This window comes from Micrasema longulum, unplaced genomic scaffold, assembly GCF_059751315.1.
Source record: "Micrasema longulum isolate JH-2025_06_02 unplaced genomic scaffold, ASM5975131v1 h1tg000941l, whole genome shotgun sequence".
NCBI lineage: Eukaryota > Metazoa > Arthropoda > Insecta > Trichoptera > Brachycentridae > Micrasema > Micrasema longulum.
In genome coordinates this window covers 99,577-119,328 of record NW_028278132.1, presented here as the reverse complement: position 1 = coordinate 119,328, position 19,752 = coordinate 99,577, and the positions used below count along the sequence as shown (strand labels likewise).

The 19,752-nt window shown below is 35.2% G+C and overlaps 1 long non-coding RNA gene across 2 annotated transcripts in view; it reads left to right on the top strand.

The window, feature by feature from the left end:
• The window catches only part of LOC148278006 (uncharacterized), a 95,719-nt gene extending 75,988 nt beyond the window's left edge, over positions 1-19,731 (top strand). For both annotated transcript variants that reach the window (XR_015823316.1, XR_015823315.1), the window contains exon 2: positions 19,177-19,731. This is a non-coding gene — a long non-coding RNA (uncharacterized LOC148278006). The remainder of the gene's footprint in view (positions 1-19,176) is intronic.
• Positions 19,732-19,752: the final 21 nt, after the last annotated feature.

Below are 19,752 nucleotides of genomic sequence, written 5' to 3'. Positions count from 1 at the left end.
AGAAGGCGATCATGTAACTCAATTTACTTTTGACATAGGCTTCGTACATCATATTTTTTTCCTTTCTTGATATAAAATCTTTAATTTTGTAGAAGAGGCTACTTCACTTTCACAGCCTCGCACCTCTGCTGGGAGAGCATTCCTTGCCATAGGGCCTGCGACCGCAAATGCGCGTTCACTAAATTTAGTGCGCTGTTTGCGTATAGGTATAATAACTTTTCCTCTCGCCGAAGACGTAGCTGATCTAAGCGTGAGACGCCTGTCAGCTAGTTCATCTGGAATGCATAGTTCCCTTAGATATTCCGGAGCCGAGTTCTGCAGTGACTTATACATAAGCCAACAGAGTTTGTATTCGACCCTCTGTGGAAAACGTAGCCAGTGTAGTTCCCGAAGTAGTGGAGTGATATGACTGAACTTAGAGATTCCGAAAATAAGTCTCGCTGCGGCATTCAATACAGATTGTAGGCGAGTCTTTCGAGTGTTTCATCTAATTAAAGGCAAAATTCATATTTATGGCGAACTTTCAATAATTTTAATGCAATGACTAGATCATTAAACATAGATTTATTTGCAAATAATCACCATGACGTACGGCGTTTGCTTTCGAAATAATTCGTAGTATTTTTTATTTTCTTTTGGATTTACATTAGATAACCGTTCATTTAATGTTCCAGAATCTTTTTTAACTTACGGTGATGCTACTTGTGAAAACCTGTAATTGGCTTATTTGTTTTGTTTTATATTTAAGATAAATATAGCTGTTGGTTATCCAAATAAAGAATGAATGAATTATATTGTTATGGATTTGGTGAACAAAATTACTGTCAACACGATTGTCGCTAAAGATTTTTTTTATAGCCAGTTCAAAGATTTTTTGCTTGAAATACAAACTAAATACGGAGATCTTCGCTGTGTAACAAGGTTCGTTGGCTTTCGAAAGGAAACAGTTTAAAATGAAAAGAAATTTGGCTCTCGTAAGAAATTTAAATTGTTGTACTGCTAATCTTTGTCTCTTTTGACTAACATCTTTTGCCGACCACTGCTCTAGAGCAATGTTTTTTTTACACACTATAGACAGCGTGTTTTTATCGCTTCGCTTTTTCAAAAAAATATTTCTTTTGGGAGCCTAGGACCATCCAAAACCCAAAAAAAAAGTGCCCAGTTGTATCTGCTGTCTTCGGACGTACGGTATACGAATACAGAAAATTTCATTCTGATACTTTCATTTAAATAATAACCAAATCGGACATTAGTTCAGTTTGAAAAAAAATTGTCTTACATTTATATTATTATAATATATTTTACGCGGTTTGGCAACATTACGCGGCCACTTCACGCATACGCGCAGTTGGGATATCGTGCAGGAGGGGGGGGGGGCTTTCCATTAGTCCATACATGGCAAGCAAACCGGAAATCCTTCATAGCTCTCATAACGTAGGTTGATTCATATGAACTAGTGACGTCATTCAAAGTACTCCGTTTTTATTAAAATGTGTTTTATTTTTTTCGTACATTTTTAAAAAACGGCCATATTATGTAATGGTTCAATTTTTACCGTGCGCAAGAAAACATTTATTGTATGCAATTTCCCGTAGGACTAAAGTTCCTCATTCTGTGCATAATTATACATATTTATGTAACCGCAAAGGATGTAAATAATAATAATAAAAACTATATTTAATTCATTAATATTTTTTTTAAGAATAGTCCTCATAACGACGCTACGGTTGTTGACCGCTCTACCGACCTTGACACAAAATTTCATCCGTATTACATTTGTATGGACCGACCGTCAAAACTCAACACGACTGGCTTATAAAGTAAATGCACTACACAAAAAAATACAAATCATTTCATACACATAAACCAAGCATCCCAACGACGAAACGACTTAACGATATGTACAACTTGCTGGATGAATTATTTAAATCTTTTGATACGCTGTCTCTTCAATACGGTAAAGGGACGGATTTGAATAACGAATCATTATTGAGTTAATATTCTAAGACAACTTTGTAAAAGTGTTAATTACGCGATATGGACATGCTAATAATTTACGTTATTTGGTCCTGATTTTTTTTATAAATGAGTGGTTTTACCTTATTAGTGCATGATATGAAATTCCTCGGCATTATTTACGGAAATAAAATTATGGCGTATTCAATTAATCCTATTTGTTCTCATTACTTTTAAATGGTAAAATTTTTAATAAAAATATTGTAGAACAACTTTCTTCTATATTTATTTTATTATAATAAATGAGCAAATTAATAGTGTTTTAAATATAAATTTTAGTTAAGATTTTTGTTTAAAAATAACTTTTAACACTCCTTTATACATACCACATATAATAAATGAAATTTTTTAGAGAATTTTTCTAAAATGTCATAAAAAAGACAAATATCTCGAAGACGAATTGTATATATATAACGATATTTTAAGTTTGTGTTTGTAGACAAAAGACTGGATTTCACCCCCTAGAAAGTCATTAAAATGAACAAATTACAACAGAGATGGAGAGCATTTTAGAGAAGGGTCGCAGGCCCTATGGCATGGAATGCTCTCCCAGCAGAGGTGCGAGGCTGTGAAAGTGAAGTGATGTTTCGGAAAAACCTAAAACCCACTTGTTCTCTAAATCATTTGAATAAATCCGTAGCATGAGACAACAAAATAAATTGTTTTAATTAAATGACAAATTTAAAAGCTTCAATTAAATTTATTTAACAATAGAATCACTATGTAAAGCGCCCTTGAGGTATTATATTACGAAAATGGCTATAAAAAATATTAAGGGAATATGGAAGTCTAGACATTTACAGGGCTTATGACCTGTCATTGGCTGGTTTAAGTGGCCACTTTACACACCGTGTAACATTCGCCATTTTGCCTATGTTTTAACATCCATATTACTTCAATTCTTCCATCTCTTTCTTTTAGTGTAGTTAAAGAGCTGAAACCTTTATTGTTGTGAATAAATTCATCAAATGAACAAATTACAGGCTGTTTGAAAGTCGTGTGGATTTGGACGATGCGTGTAAAATCGGCGAAAGAGTTCATAAAGGCCGTATTACACGAATAAGAAATTTGAAGAAAAAGCTCATCTTAAAATCTTGTAGCTAATTTTGCTAATTTTTACTTGCTGCGCCGCGCCGCGCCGTTCACTTTCTGATTAATCAATCTGGCACGCGCAATAAAAGCTGTATTATACGGATCAGATTTTGACTCGGAAAAATATATAAAAAATACTCAGACGAATATATTGTAGTCCCGTGGCAAGCAATTCGGACTCACGGACCAAAGGTCCGTGGTTCGAATTCTACTCTACCCCAACTTGATTACCATGTTCTAATAGCGAGTTATTTACAACTCGTTGAAAATGGCCCTCAAAATGAAATATTTGGGCCAAATTAATAATTAAGAACGCAAATACTTCTTTTTCTTTAAAAAAAAAAGAAATAAAAATTATTGGTTGCGAATTATGTGGGTATGCATGGGTCAAGTATTCTTTGTACCCTTAACCACTGTTCACTTCCCACTTCAGTATCCTTTGATCACCCGCGGCATTAAGACCTCGTATCGTACATCGCGCGTTTATTTCGTTAATCGTGTGTGGAATCATTGAATTTTGTTTCCACCAACCACCAGCTTAGAGCTCCAGATCAGGACTTGCCCTCTTGTTAGTTCCGCTCGCAAGTGTCAAGTCAGATTCGACAAGTCCATCAAGAACGAAGATATGGTTGGGGCATCCCTTCCTAATCCATCTCATTTGTTGGGGTTGTGACCGATTGACACTACATACCGCATATCAAGGGTACTCACTTATTTTTCATAAAATTTCATTACAGTCCACTCTGCTCGATAATATCGTAGAATATTTTTACTATACTATTTAGCGCCCCGCATCCGCGTGGAAATTCATTTTCCCACCAATTTTATATGTATAATACACTAATTGGTAAAAATCTTAAACGAACGATAAATTATAATTTCGAATTAAAATTTAGTGTTATGAAATAAACACATTTTAATTCAAAAAATTTCCAATCCAATTTTTCATGCTAGCTATGTTAATATTAGTAATAAAACTGCCATTACTTCTTGGTGAAATCTAGAAAGAATCCTTCCATTTTCTGCTCCAAGATTGATATTTTTTGTTCAGAATCTTCCAAAATCAACGTCCAGTATTTATTTATTTCAATCTTCAAGTACAATAAGTGCTTTGGCGGACTTATTGCTAAAAACAATATCTTCCAGCCAACCTCATTCTCCAATACAGGTAATCTATAAAAAATCTTGGAGTACTAGTTGATGAACATCTATGCTGGCGAGCTCATACTAATGAATTAAGCCGCAAAATAATTTTCAGTCTTCACTCACTTAGACGGTTGCAAAAATTCTTACCCGTTAATACTAAATGCTCACTCGTACAAGCATTACTACTACCCATTCTAGATTACGCTGATGTTTCCATGACTGATATAAGCTGTGAGCAACTTGATAAACTTGAACGACTTCAGAATACATACATAAGGTATATTTTTTGTCTTAGAAAATATGACCACATTTCTGATTATCGTAAGCAACTAAAATGGCTCAAAATTAGACAGCGAAGTGACTATCACTCCCTCTCACTTCTGTTTACTGTATTTTTTAGCCCTAACGCTCCTATATACCTCCGTGAAAAATTTAAACGCTTATCAGTTCCTGATTTACCTCTTCGTTCTAATTCTACAATTCTACCCATCCACAATTCCTCTTTCTTCTCTGACTCATATAGTGTCCATGCGGCTCTATTGTGAAATCATCTCCCAGCCACCATCAAAGATGTTATTACAGTATCTTGTTAAAATCACGTATTTATTTATTTATTATTTATGCTTTATTAAGTTAGTTCATAACATATTAAGAACTAATATAAACTTTTAATAATATTACATTTTTTTTATCAAAATTTCTCAATAACATATTTTTTCAAATTAATTTTAAAAATATGTAGATTTTTTCTATTTCCTTTATTTCTTCAGGTAACTCAGTCATCTCATTTCTCTTCTTAAATCTCTTCTTCTTTTCTCTTTTTTCCAATTGAGTAATAATATTGATTTCGGGTAATTTATATATAAATACAGTTATTTTTATATATCTTTAGCTTTTTTATTTTTATTTTCGCTTGAATATGTTTTGAAACTTGAATTATAAAAATGAAACTTTTATTTTAATAGTTGGTTGGAGTAAATTGCCATTTGGCAATAAGCCCGCCTATTTACAATTAATATTACTAAGTGTTATACTTGTTTGACTGTTTATGCTATGATACATCGCCTCTGTTACTTCAATACTTTATATATTTAAACCCTTTATTTATTGTTAATTTGCTACATACCTATGTTATAATTTCTTATTTAATTTTTCTTTATTATTTCCTTATTTTCTGCTGATTTTATTTAATGTATCTATATTTTTTATACTGTGTTCAGGTGTTTTGTTTTATTTTAATTATTTTTCAATATTATCTTATACTTTGTCAAAGGCGTAAGCCGTCAAAATAAATAAATAAATATTATGTACAAAAAGTTAAATAAAAAATAATAAAATACTCAGTATTGAACTTACATGGACGAAATACCAATGCTCCCTAATGAGGAACTTCAGCACTACGGGGTATTGGATACAAAAAATGTTTTCTTGCGCGCGGTAAAAATTAGAGCATTAAACTGTACGGCAAAGTTTCTTGAAAATGTACGGAAAAAATAATAAAAAATATTTTTATAAAAATGCACTACTTTGTATGACGTCACTGGTTCATGTGAATCAGCCTATGATCTGAGAGCTATGGAAGATTTCCGGTCTGCTTGTCGCTTCTGGACCAATGGGAAGAACTGAATGAGAATAAGCGGAAATGAACCTCTGACGTTACACGCGGAGTTATTTCAGAAATACAATACTTTAAAAAATCATAGCTCTGATAATACATACATTAATATTGTTCATTTTAATCAAATTTTTCTACTGGAATTTGTATTACTGCGAAAATTGCTTTACTGAAATTTTATCAACTACCTTTGGTTTAAAATCTTCTCCTTATATTGCTTTTTCATTTTTTAAATATTACTCGCTATACTTGTTATTCCTTCTTTTTTCTCTGCTGCATTGACATGTTTTTATTCCTTTTTTTTATAAAAATAAATATTGGCGTTCTTGTGATTTACCCAAATATTTAATTTTGGGGGCCATTTTTAACGAGTTGTAAATAACTCACTATTAGAAAATGGGAATCGAGTTGGGGTAGAGTGAGATTCGAACCACAGACCTTTGGTCCGTGAGTCCGAGACACTAGCCACAGGACCAAAACCCAATCTATTTAAACTACTTTTAATATATTGCTGTTGTTACCATGTGTCATTAATTTTGAAGATGTTTTTTAAATTGACATAAATTTATTTTCTTATATAAAGATTCTTTAAAGATTCTTCTCATCGTTCCTTTGAATCCCTTAAAATATTATGTTTTTCCTTTTTAAAAAAATGTCATTATTTTATTTTATTTTTACATCTAAGCATGTTTTTCATTCTTTATTTTAATTCTTAACTTTTAATTACTTTTACAAATTTTCTTCATTTTTTTACTTTAATTTTAATTTTTAAACAACTTCTACTTACAATATTTGAGTTTGTCCAAATGTTCGTAGACAAAAGACTGGATTGCACCCCCTCGGGAGTCATTAAGATTAACAAATTACAACAGGGATGGAGAATACCTTGAATAAGGGAATATGGAAGTCTAGGCATTTACAGGGCTTATGACCTGTCATTGGCAGGTTTAAGTGGCCACTTTACACACTGTGTAACATTCACCATTTCGCCTATGTTTGAAAATCCATATTTCTTCAATTCTTCCATTTGTTGATTTTAGTGAAGATAAAGAGCTGAAACCTTTATTGCTGTGAAGAGATTCATCTGACTGAATTATTTCACATACTAGGCAACGCCTGAAAACAATTTTTCAATTTTTAAACTTCTTCTTGGACCAGTTGGTTTAATTACAATATTCGAGATTGTCAAATATTGTAATGAAATTTGAGGTCATTTGAGGTCATAAGCCCTGTAAATGCCTAGACTTCCATATTACCTTATTCAAGGTATTCTCCATCCCTGTTGTAATTTGTTAACTTCTACTCATGTTTATTTTCCTTCTCTTTTTTGTACTTTAATTAATACCCATACATATAATTATTATATAATATGGAAACTTCACTGGTCCATTAGAGTTAAGTCTAACTGTGTAAAATATAAAACTATGTAACTGTACTGTATGTTTCCTAAATAAAAGAAAAAAAATAAAAAATAAAAAATAAAATACGATTTGTGAAAATTGAAATTTTTTTTTTTACTTAGTTTTTTTAAAAACACTGAACTTCCTAATTTAACCGTGTCGTGCGGAAATCGACGATAAGTATTACTTTGTTAGTCCGCGCATCTCTGGAACTCCCGACCGCTACAAAGATACATCGGTACAATAGGTTCATGTTTGGCATTTGGGTGTCTGCGCGCCTGGCCGAATTAGAACATACATACTATTATATTATACACTCGAACAATATAATAAAGCCGCGCACGCACTGAAATAGACGGACGAACTAGACAGAATGAGACACAAACAACTCGCAGACGGCTTGCGTAAATCACATATTTGTCTGCCATACGCTGTGCAGTTATGCCCACACGCTACACGCACGTCACGCACGCGACACAAATAGGTGACAAACTGGCGCATGGCGCTGACGTGACCACGTGACGCGTCGCTTCAGAGAGAAATCAAGAGAATAGGCGGTGTCTGGGAATTTTTTCAATTAGGTATAAAATTAACATACCACCACAAAGATGAAGAACATTTTACAGAAGGTAATATAGAAGTCTAGGCATCCACTTTATACACTGTGTAACATTCACCATTCTGCCCATATTTGAACATCTATATTACTTCAATTATTTAATCTGCGGATGTTTGTGAAGATAAATCCACCTGGTCAATGAAGAAATTTAAAAAATATAATTTTCAGGCGTTGCCTAGTATGTAGTCGAAATAATTCAATCAGATGAATATCACCCGCATAAATAAAGGTTTCAGATCTTTAACTTTCTTGAAAGAATTGAAGGAATATAGATGTTCAAATATGGGCAGAATGGTAAACGTTACACATTGTGTAAAGTGGCCACTTAAACCAGCCAATGACAGGTCATAAGCCCTGTAAATGACTTTCATATACCCTTCTGTAAAATGTTCTTCATCTCTGTTGTAATGGTAGGAACAAATTGCCTTCAGGCAATATGCCCTGATATGTAATTATAGTGTTAAATAAATAAACCATGCCGCGAATCGAACCCGAGGCCTCTCACATAGTAGACAGACGCGCTACACCACGAGTCCGACCGATTGTTGATTATACAAGAGTTAGTAATATTAATATTGGCAAAATAACGAAAAAAGAACTTCTAGCGTGTAGGCAAGTCGGCGCCTTACAAAAGTACTGTCACGAAATGCATTTTACACTAACACGTCACTTGTTTAAAGTAAAAACCCATACATTTGAAGAATGATGTTGTTTCAACAGAAATGGAGCACCTTTCTGTGAAGGGGGTGAGAAAGTCTGAGCATTTTCAGGGCCTACCACTCGTCATTGGGTCGTTTAACTCATTCCGGCCCACGGAGGGTATCTAGTAGGGGCTAATCGTCCAAATAAGCGATTATGCACAGCATACCATTATAGTGACCATGTTTGTGGTAAAATAAATAAAATAATTGTTTTTCTTCTTCTTTATATGGAATGATTGCGCATGCGTAGATAAGATGAGAAAATCATCCGCTAGTGTCGATCTCGCTAGATCTTTTGGTGCTAGTTTTGAATATGATGTATATTTATAATATTAAGGGTTTTTCAACTGGCGCGGGTAGATTTTGACGGCCCGTGGCGGCCATTTTGTTTTGACGACATCTGTCAAATATTTTTTGTATTATTCAGTTGCTTATGCCAAATCACCATGGTAATTTACACAATTGAACAGCACGTGCAAATGATAAAATTCTATTATCAAAATGAGTGTTCGTTAGTGCAAACTTTGCGCGCATTGCGCCTATTTTACGGTAGACGTAATGGCCCTTCACAATCAACTTTTCAACGTTTGGTGGCCAAATTTGAAACGACTGGTTCGGTAATCAATCAGTCAACGTTTGGTGGCCAAATTTGAAACGACTGGTTCGGTAATCAATCAGTCAACACCCGTACGTTCAAGGAACGCAAGATCGGCCGAGAACATCGCCGCTGTCCGCAAAGGGGACAGCAGAATCCGAGGCAGTCGATTCCTCGTCGTGCACAAGAACTCGGCCTTTCGCAGACTTCAACTTGGCGAATATTGCGTCGGGACCTAGGCCTTTACCCGTACAAGATTTAACTGACCCAGGAGCTCAAAGCTCATGACCATAGACCACGCCGTTTGTTCGCTGACTGGGCTACGAATCGTTTGTAAGACGACACCAACCCACGCGAGGTTCACCAGGTGATAATGCATCCTCAAAAAGTTACCGTTTGGTGTGGATTTTGGGCTGGCGGCGTCATTGGTCCGTACTTTTTCGAAAACGACGTTGGTGAGGCGGTCACCGTCAACGGCGACAGAACGATGATTACCAATTTCTTATGGCCCAAATTGAACCATATGGACCTAGACGACATGTGGTTCCAGCAGAACGACGCTACGTGCCACACAGCGGACGCCACGATTGTTATTCTGCAAGAACGATTTAAGGGTAAGGTTATCTCTCGCAGGGGTGATCTGAATTAGCCACCAAGTTCATACGATTTGACCCCCCATTTTTTTTTTCGTGGGGTTTCTTGAAGTCACAGGTCTATGCAAATAAACCACAATCGACCGATGCCCTAAAGGTGAACATAACACAGGCCATCGCTCAAATTCAGCCGGATCTACGCGGAAGAGTAATTGAAAATTGGGTGTAATAATTCAGTCAGATGAATCTCTTCACAACAATTAAGGTTTTAGCTCTTTAACTTTACTAAAATCAACAAACGGAAGAATTGAAGAAATTTGGATTTTCAAACATAGGCAGAATAGTGAATTTATTTATTTATTTATTTTTGCACCACAACAGGCCATGAGGCCTAATTACAGTGGTGAATTACATCACAGAATACCCAGGCTTGAGAAAAATCACATTTTAATTTGAGTTTTCACCGGGAATCGAACCCGGAACCTTTCATGTGTGAGTCAAGCGTCTTGACCACTACCCCACGGAGGCCGCCAATGAAGTGAATGTTACACAGCCATTTACAGGTCATAAGCCCTGTAAATGGCTAGACTTCCATATTTCCTTATTTAAGGTATTCTCCATCCCTGTTGTAATTTGTTAAAAAGGCTAAGCAGCCTTGCTGTATTTCAACTCGACACAGGGCTCTTGGCCTCATAGAGTGAGGGATACGTTTTTATTTTATTTTTTGTAATATGTATCTTTATATATATGAATGACATAACGCTGCGGATGTTGACACCTGCATTTGAAACACAAGTAATAAAATCCTATTATTACGCCATCGAGGGGAAGTGGGGATTAGTGTTAAATGTAACTCGGTTATGGGCATCATGGACGTGGACACATATGCCAGCGCAGCGGTTTCCAACTTCCACGCTTCGTGCCACTGAGCCACCTCGGAAAAAATCATTTCTGCACCTCCAAGAAAAAAAAAATTCTGCTCCCAACCGTTTAATTATTTTTAGTAGACATAAATATTGACTGGAGACGGGCGTGTCGGTTATTTAAAAGAATGAGGACTTCAGCCCTACGGGAAATTGGATACAATTTTTTTTTTCTTGCGCGCGGTAAAAATTGGTAACCGTTCATTTCCAACAATGTTTGAGTATGTCCAAATGCTTGCATACTGGCCGGATTTAAATTTGTTGCAACAGAGAGGGAAAACATTATTGAGAAGGGAATATTGGAGTCTTAGGAGGAATAGGAGAATATGGGAGACTCCTACATTACCTTCTCAAAAACGTTTTCCTCTCTGAAATTTAAATATAAACAACTCTCCAGGGAGGAAATCCAGCCAGTCTGCAAGCATTTAGACATACTCAAATATTGGAAAATTAGTTTTAGGTGTTGCCTAGTAGGTGCTTTGGTTCAGCCGGATGAATCTCACCCACATCGTAAAGGTTCCTTTACTTAAAAAAAATAGAAAATTTGGATGTTTAAACATAGGCAGAATGGTGAATGTTACAGTGCGTAAAATGGCGACTTAAACCAGCCAATGACAGGTCATAAGCCCTGTAAATGCCTAGTTTCCTATATTCCCTTCTCAAAAATGTTTTCCCTCTCTGTTACAACGAATTAAACCGTTCTACATGACCAAACCATCTCAGACACCCTTTCTCAATCTTATCAATTATACCTGACTCAGATTTACATTCTCGCCTGATTTCCCACACTTTCGTCTAAAATATCGCATTTCAACCGCGTTCACTCGGCTTTCAACCTTCCTCTGCCATGTTTTACTTCCATACATAAGTGTCGGGACTAAAACTCAGTTGTGCACTCCCAGTTAACTGTGCTTAGTGCGCCGTTCATTTTGTTGCCCGCATTCACTCTCCTTTTAACATATTTTTCTACTGTTCCATCTCTTGAAAACATGCTTCCCAGATACACAAATTCTTCTACTTGTTCTAGACATTCGTTATTTACATTCATTATGCAGTCAGTAACCTCACTTCCGCTTTCAAATACCATCACTTTTGACTTACATTCGTTTATCGCCAATTCGCTCTCTAGAGACTATTTGTTACAAATCCTCGTTGCTGCTTGCTAACAAAACTGCACCATCATCATACAACAAGCGGAGAACTGAAAAATTATCCATTTTTGCTCTAAAACCCATACATTTGATCTCTTTCATACAGTTGTCCATGTAAAGACTAAACAACCATGGTGACATTACACATCTTGTTTCACGTTTATTGATTTTATTTTATTGATTTTAATTTGTTTTTTTTTTTGCACCACAACAGGCCACGAGGCCCAATTACAGTGGTGAATTACATCAAAAAACACCCAGTCTTGAGAAAAATCACTCTTTTTTTTTTTTCTTTCAAACCGCGAATCGAACCCGGAACCTTTCATGTGTGAGTCAAGCGTCTTGACCATTACACCACGGAGGCCATTGATTTAAATTGTGTTGTTGATTGAATATTTTTTTTTTTTTTTCTTGAAATTTATTTATTAACCCTTACAGATTCATTTTACAAAAAAACGCCTTTTGTAAAGTTTGTCTGAGTCTTTTGTTTAGTTTTGTCTGGTAGTTTATTGTATAATTTCAATCCCTGGTTTATTAGTCTCGATTGTCCTTGTTTTGGAATGTTGTATGTGGTATTGTTCTGATATTCTTGTATTACTTGTATGTTAGGTTTAATTTACTAATTGTTAAATTATGTTATGTAGTTATAATTTTTAAGGGTTTATAAGAGATTCAATGGATCCTATGTAAAGAATAATATCCATAACCGCACCCCAGGTTGGAAATCGCCAGTATAAGGGTAAGTGAACTCGTTGTGTGTATTGAAGTCGGTAAACCAGTGCACCGCACTAATCCCTAGTGCTGGGTCGGGGTTGGGAATACGTCGGTGGCTCAGCCCCACAAAGCTATAACTAGAAATAACTGGTTTTGGAAAATGACTGACCAAAGTTTTGACTCAACTGAATTGCGTGGTGTTATGCAAAAATGAGATTAAAAAATTAAAATCAATTTACTTACCCAATCCATATTGCAGTACGATATAATTGGATGGGGTGGTGCTTGTAAAAAAATATTTAATGTAATGTTTTTTGTTCATAAAATGATTCATGGTTATTCCTCACAAGAGTTGACTAAAACTCTAGGAGTACTAATTGATGAACATCTATGCTGGCGAGCTCATCCTAATGAATTAAGCCGCAAAATATTTTTCAGTCTACACTCGCTCAGAAGGTTGCAAAAATTCTTACCCATTAATACTGAATGCACTCTTGTACAAGCAAAACTACTACCCATTCTAGATTACGCTGATGTTTCCATGACTGATTTAAGTTGTGATCAACTCAATAAACTTGAACGACTTCAGAATACATGCATAAGGTACATTTTTGGTCTTAGGAAATATGACCACATTTCTGATTATCGTAAGCAACTGAAATGGCTCAAAATTAGACAGCGGAGAGACTATCACTCACTCTCACTTCTGTTCAATGTACTTCATAGTCCTAACGCTCCTACATACCTGCGTGAAAAATTCAACGCTTATCAGTTCATGGTTTACCTCTTCATTCTAATTCTCGAGGCACTCTCTTAATACCCATGCACAATTCCTCTTTTTATCTAACTCATAAAGTGTCCATGCGGCTTGACTGGAATCATCTCTTATCCACCATCAAAGATGTTACTACATTACCTCTGTTTAAATCACGTCTGAAGAAACATCTCTCTTCTCTTCCTTAATCTCTTCTCCTTTCCTCTTTTCTCTTTTTTACTTTTTCCTATTGAGTAATAGTTTTGATTTATGGTAATTTATAAACAAATAAGTTTATTTCTATTTTTGTATATCTTAAGCTTTTTAATCTTTATTTTCTACTGCATATGTTCTGTAACTTAAATTATAACAATAAAACTATTATTTTATTATTTTTGGAAGAAATTGCCATTTGGCAATAAGCCCGCCAATGTAAAAATAACATTATGTACAAAAAGTTAAATAAATTAAAAAATAATAAATGTGAACAAGGATATGAAATTAGAAATAAAAGTGAATTAAGGCTGCCATTTCGTAAGAAGACAAAGATACAAAACTCGTTGATGCGCCGAGCTGTACAGTTATATTATAAGGAAATACCATTAGAAATAAGAGAGCTAAAAATCATTTTATTTAAATGTAAGTTTTAAAAACATGTTTGTGGCAGATAAGTTAGCTTTTAAAAAGTAATCGTATTCGGGTTGGCTTTAAAGAAGTTTTTTTGGGGGTTTTCCAAAGTTTTAATGATTTTTGTACGAAAATCATTGTATTGAGGGGGTTTTCTTTGTTTACACCAAGTAAGTACTTTAATCAAGTAATTTTGCAACGAATTTACCCTTCCTTGTGTATCTGTTTTTCTTCTCGGAATTATTCTTGGAGCTTTTTTTTGTAATATAGTGAATTTGTTTAAAATATTTTGATCTCTGCAATATTTTTCATGATAGCTTTTAAGTGTACATATGTTGTTTAAAAATATTCATAATTAGTATATATTTTAATGATAATTAGATATAAGTTAATATTAGGAATACAAACATAATACATTCATGTATTATGTTTGTACTATTTTAGGACTAAATTAAAAATTTTAAAATGTGTTTTACCAGTCAAAAAAGTATAAAAATAATTTTAAAAGTTATACTAAAAAAACAATAAATTTCTACCGTGTCACCAGAAGTCAACATCTGCTTTTAATCAAATCTTCTAAGAGCAGCATTTGTTTTTATGCCCCTATGTCCAGAACGCATGATTAGTGAAGCGCCGCTCCGCTTAGATAAAAGGTGGCGGAGCGCCGCTCCGGTGTGCTCCGGCCCGACTACACCACTGAATGAAGATGGATTGGCACGGTTTAGCTCGAAGTCTTAAATATCGTGTTTATGAATGTATTGTATACCATAATTTAATCCCTTATTTGTCTTCGCGACATAGTTTTATGTTATTTTTGTTCAGTTTCTTGTATACACGGTTTTTCTGGGTCAGACCGCGAAACTTCAAAGCAACATTCCCCATGTTAAGCTTTAAAAAAAATTCTAATAATTTTTTTCCAAAAACCAATTTTTAATGAAATTATTTTATTTTTTTAAAATCTCAAAATGGAGTAAATTCTTAATTTATCGGGCTAGCAGTCCCTCCACAAACCCCTACCCCTCTCCTACCCAGCCGCTTCCCTTGTCCGCGTCTGGTGCCTATCGCTTCGTTGGTCAAATTCGTTTTTGTCTCATTTTTTTCTTGTAGGGGTTTGCGGAAGGGATGTTAGTCCGAGAAATGAAAGATTTACTCCATTTTGACAATATATAAAAAAAAAATAGTTTAACAATGAGTTTTTGGAAAAATGTTTGTAATGTTTTTTTTAAATCTTACCATGAGGATTGTTCCTCTGAAGTTTCGCGGGCTGGCCTCGAAAAACCGTGTATGTGTTTCTTCATGTAACTGTTGTTATTCGTGAAGGCCGTATATACATATAATAAATAAATAAAGAAAAAAGTATGAAATAAATTTTATATTTGAAGCGCTAACTTTGTGGTTATTCATTATAATAAAATAACTTTGTTTTTAACCACTACTTTTTTTTCCACCTACCGGTTAGTTACCTAAACCTTGACGAAGAAGCTTGTTTGCTTTGAAACCGGTCGGTGAAAAAAAAAATATATACAGAAATTAGTGGCTAAAAACAAGTTGTTTTATTAAAATAAGTGTAATCTTTTTAGCTACCTCTACGTTTTTTTTTAAATTGCTTTTGTATTTTTATGACATAAAATGTGGATTTAATCATATTTATATGTTTTAAACACATGAGGCCTTACTCATAAACTTAGTGTAAAGTTACGCCTAGGAATAGTCGCAGAACACAGATGGAAATACCACCCTGGTTATATAAAATGTGTCTAGCCACCTTCCCGTGTAGAGTACATCCCTATATCAGCAATGTTCTACAACATTACAATATGCACTGACGCTCTGTGATGCTCTTTTACGCCTACTGTTGCCAGGATTACAACACCTTTATATGTTTTCATACGAGGCGAGGTGGCTTACGCCTCGTGCCGGTATTACGATTGATTTATTCTTGACGCGTTGATTACATATTATAAAGCAGGGGCGAATCGTCAAAATAAGCGATTATGCGCAGCTTACCATTATATTTGTCTTTCGATAATAATGTTTTATAGTTACCATGTTTATGCGGAAAAAAAAAATGTTGAACAGTGTTTGGGTATGTCCAAATGCTTGCAGACTGGCTGGATTTCCTCCCTAGGGAGTTATTCACATTTAAATTTATTTCAACAGAGAGGGAAAACATTTTTGAGGAGGGAATATGGAAGTCTTAGCATTTACAGGGCTTATGACCTGTCATTGGCTGGTTTAAGTGGTCACTTTACACACTGTGTAACATTCACCATTCTGCCCATGTTTGAACATCCACATTTCCTCAACTCTTATCTATTAAAAATAATTGATGTAGATGTTAAAATACAAACTTTTTTAATGTGCAAAAAACAACATCCACCCATTTTTTCTGAATATGCATTTTAGTCGAATGCAACCCTGGAAGTTCGATGAAAAACACACATTCGCTCCTAACCTTTTTATTGAAGACATTATTATTTACAAACCTGATTCACGTAAATTAGATTATTTTGTTAAAAACGCATGTAAATTGGTCGGGTAATTATCGAGTCTATAGTCAAACTTTCATGCATTCATTTTTATGTAAATATATAACAATTATTTTTGTTTAAATTTATTTCAACAGAGAGGGAAAACATTTTTGAAGAGGGAATATGGAAGTCTTAGCATTTACAGGGCTTATGACCTGTCATTGGCTGGTTTAAGTGGTCACTTTACACACTGTGTAACATTTACCATTCTGCCCATGTTTGAACATCCACATTTCCTCAACTCTTAAACCCGCCAATGAGTCAACATAATTATATGAAATCAGATTTAAAACTAAAATAAACCTAATTATTAAGGAGGTTCTTACAAGGTTACGTCATTTTGCAAAAATGTTAGAGATGAGACAAATTGATCAACGTAAATCGATCGAATAAAAAATACGCCTGAAAACAAGGTGATTTGGTTCAGCCGGATGAATCTCACCCACGTGATAAAGGTTTCAGCTCTTTTACTTCACAAAAGTCAACAGATGAAAGGTTGAGTAAATATAATAAATATAATAATAGTATGTATCTTAAAGTTTAAGTTCAGTGAAAATAACATTTCTAACATAAATACTCTCTTTGGCATTAGTGAAGCAGTTTTTCTTGTTAACACCAAAACGGGGGTTTGGTATCTGCTTCCAATGCCCTCAATTACGCTTCACCAACTCAATGGAGAATGCTAAGTTTGCGGCGTCAAGTAGTATGATTTAAATCTGTTTTTGTAAGATTTAGAGACGGTTTTGAATTACGCTATTATTTAGGTTGGTAGGTTTATATGTATAGTTTATTTTAGCATCAATAACTAATTTTCCCCTTTTCGGTGGAGATTTCTAAATCTGCTTCTAATATGTCTTGATTTCTTTGATAAAAAGTTGTCTTCTCTCAAACGATCACTGAATCAAATTAAATTATAAACACCTCTCTCCCGCTTCCACTCCCACCAAGTCTACTAATTATACCATTGTGTCTTTCTACTTTTCTTTAAAATAATTTTCGTCGTTAAAAATGCCCATTGGGCGTATATATAAATAAATATATATTTATATGAATAAATTATTTTTTTTTGAGTTTGTTTAAATGTTTGTAGAAAAAAGTCTAGATTTCACCACCTACGGAGTTATTAAGGTCTATAGGTCGGATGACAGTGGGTATTGATTTTCGAGCGAGACCCACTAGTATACACGGTTTTTCAGGGCCAGACCTCGAAACTTCAGAGGAACCTAAAAATCCTAATATTTTTTTCCAAACAATCATTTTTAAAAAAATCACCGTATCAGAATGGAGTAAATCTTTCGTTTCTCGGACAAGCATCCATTCCGCAAACCCTTACCCCTCCCCGGCAGAAAAAAAATACGATAAAAATGTATTTGACCAACGAAGCGATCGCACCAGACGCGAACAAGGGAAGCGGCTGGGTAGGAGAGGGGTAGTGGTCTGTGGAGGGACTTTTTTTTTTTGTATGGGAGTTGCTTTATTATTTACCTTGCTTATAAAATACAAGGTTTTGTATAAAAAGGTAGATTTTTCTGCAATTAAATTTCTTTAAATTTATCTAAACTGTTAGGATCAGGAGGGGTATACTATGTGGACAAATCGGGAACTTTTTTTGTGAAAAATCGGGAAGCATTTGCTCACGTGGAAAGGAAACCACTTAAAATTCTTCAGGAGAAGCGGCCTCTTGGCAGTAGTCAACAGGCCTTCCGTTCCACTAGAGGAGTGTTCGTCATTTTCTTCCCTACTTTGGTTTATTTTACCGATTGCCCGCACTTCTGTGGAGGGACTGCTTGTCCGAGAAATTAAGGATTTACTACATTTTGATTTTTTTTTTAAATAAATGACTTTTTGGTAAAATTTTAAAGGGAATTTTTTTTAAAGCTCACTACGAGGAATGTTCCTCCGAAGTTTCGCGGTCTGACCCTGAAAAACCGTGTATAATAAAAAAGATCAATCCACCCTAATTTCACCGCGCCGTGTGGATTTGGACGGTACGCGTGAAATGGGCCATGGGTCTTGTCCGTTGAGCTTCGGCTGATTGAATCGACAAGATTGCATAGCGCGTTATACATTTCACTACATTATATTTAGTACTTCCGAAGGGACCCGCGGTCTATTGACCCCTCTGACTTCCCTCTCTAGGGATGTCCAATTTATCGATTCAATTTCCACACGACACAAAAAAACATGCAAGAAAATATTGCTATTCAAATATACAGGGTGTTCATAAAACCCTGTCACATCCGAAACCACGATGATCAGTATGAGCAAGAAGACATATTGGCACATTAAATATATTTTTTAGAACGAATAAAATTTAAAAAAAATAAATATCAAAAAAAGCAAATGGTTGCTTACTTCTGTAGGGAAGAAACGAGGAGGGGAGAGTGGGGACTCTGATACTCCGCGCTCCCCTCACTTCTCCCCTGCAGAAGTAAGCAACCATTTGTTTTTTTTTTATATTTTATTTTTAAAACTTGTCTTTGATCTAAATATTTTTTAAATATGCTAATATGTCTTCTTGCTCATACTGACCATCGTGGTTTCGGATGTGGCAGGGTTTAAAGAACACCCTGTATATATATATATTATTTTTCTATTGAATTCAATGATACTATTATTTTTTTAATACTACTATATTTTACTATTATTTTGTTGATTTTAATGTAACCATTATAAAGTGTTTCTCTCTTTCATTCCAGATCGTCGTGAGCGCAGCATGATCGCGCCCGTGCCCGCGGTCCGAACGCGCCCCCCCACCAGCAGCTCGCCCCGCGCCGAGGCGGCCGCCGCCCCCGCCCAAACTCCGCCGACGCGAGAAGCCGAGCGCACGGAGAAGGCCGAGCGACGCCCATAACGCCACGGGCCCAGAAGACCGCCGACGAAAAGACACACACAGAAATCTTTTTCAAAAAAGTACCTGCGCAGTAATTTAGGTACCTAACCCCCTGGCGGCGTTCGGATTCGAATTCAAATCCGCGAAACAAAACAGAAGAGCGCCGTTTTATCTGTCAAAGAAGAAAGCGCGGCAAATGCGATCGCAGTCAAAATTCCTGCGAGATTTTTTACATCGAAACCCGGACGTGCGTACATACAACTGTTAATACTTAATAGACTTTTTGATTTGTGTTTTTTTCGTTATAACAATAATTCGTCCAGTAGTTTGTAGTGTCGCGTACGTATATTGAAAAAAATATATTCCATTTCTTCCTCGAGACTTCCTTATAAAAGTAAAGTGCTTAAGTTTTCCTACAAAATATAATTATACAGAAATAAGT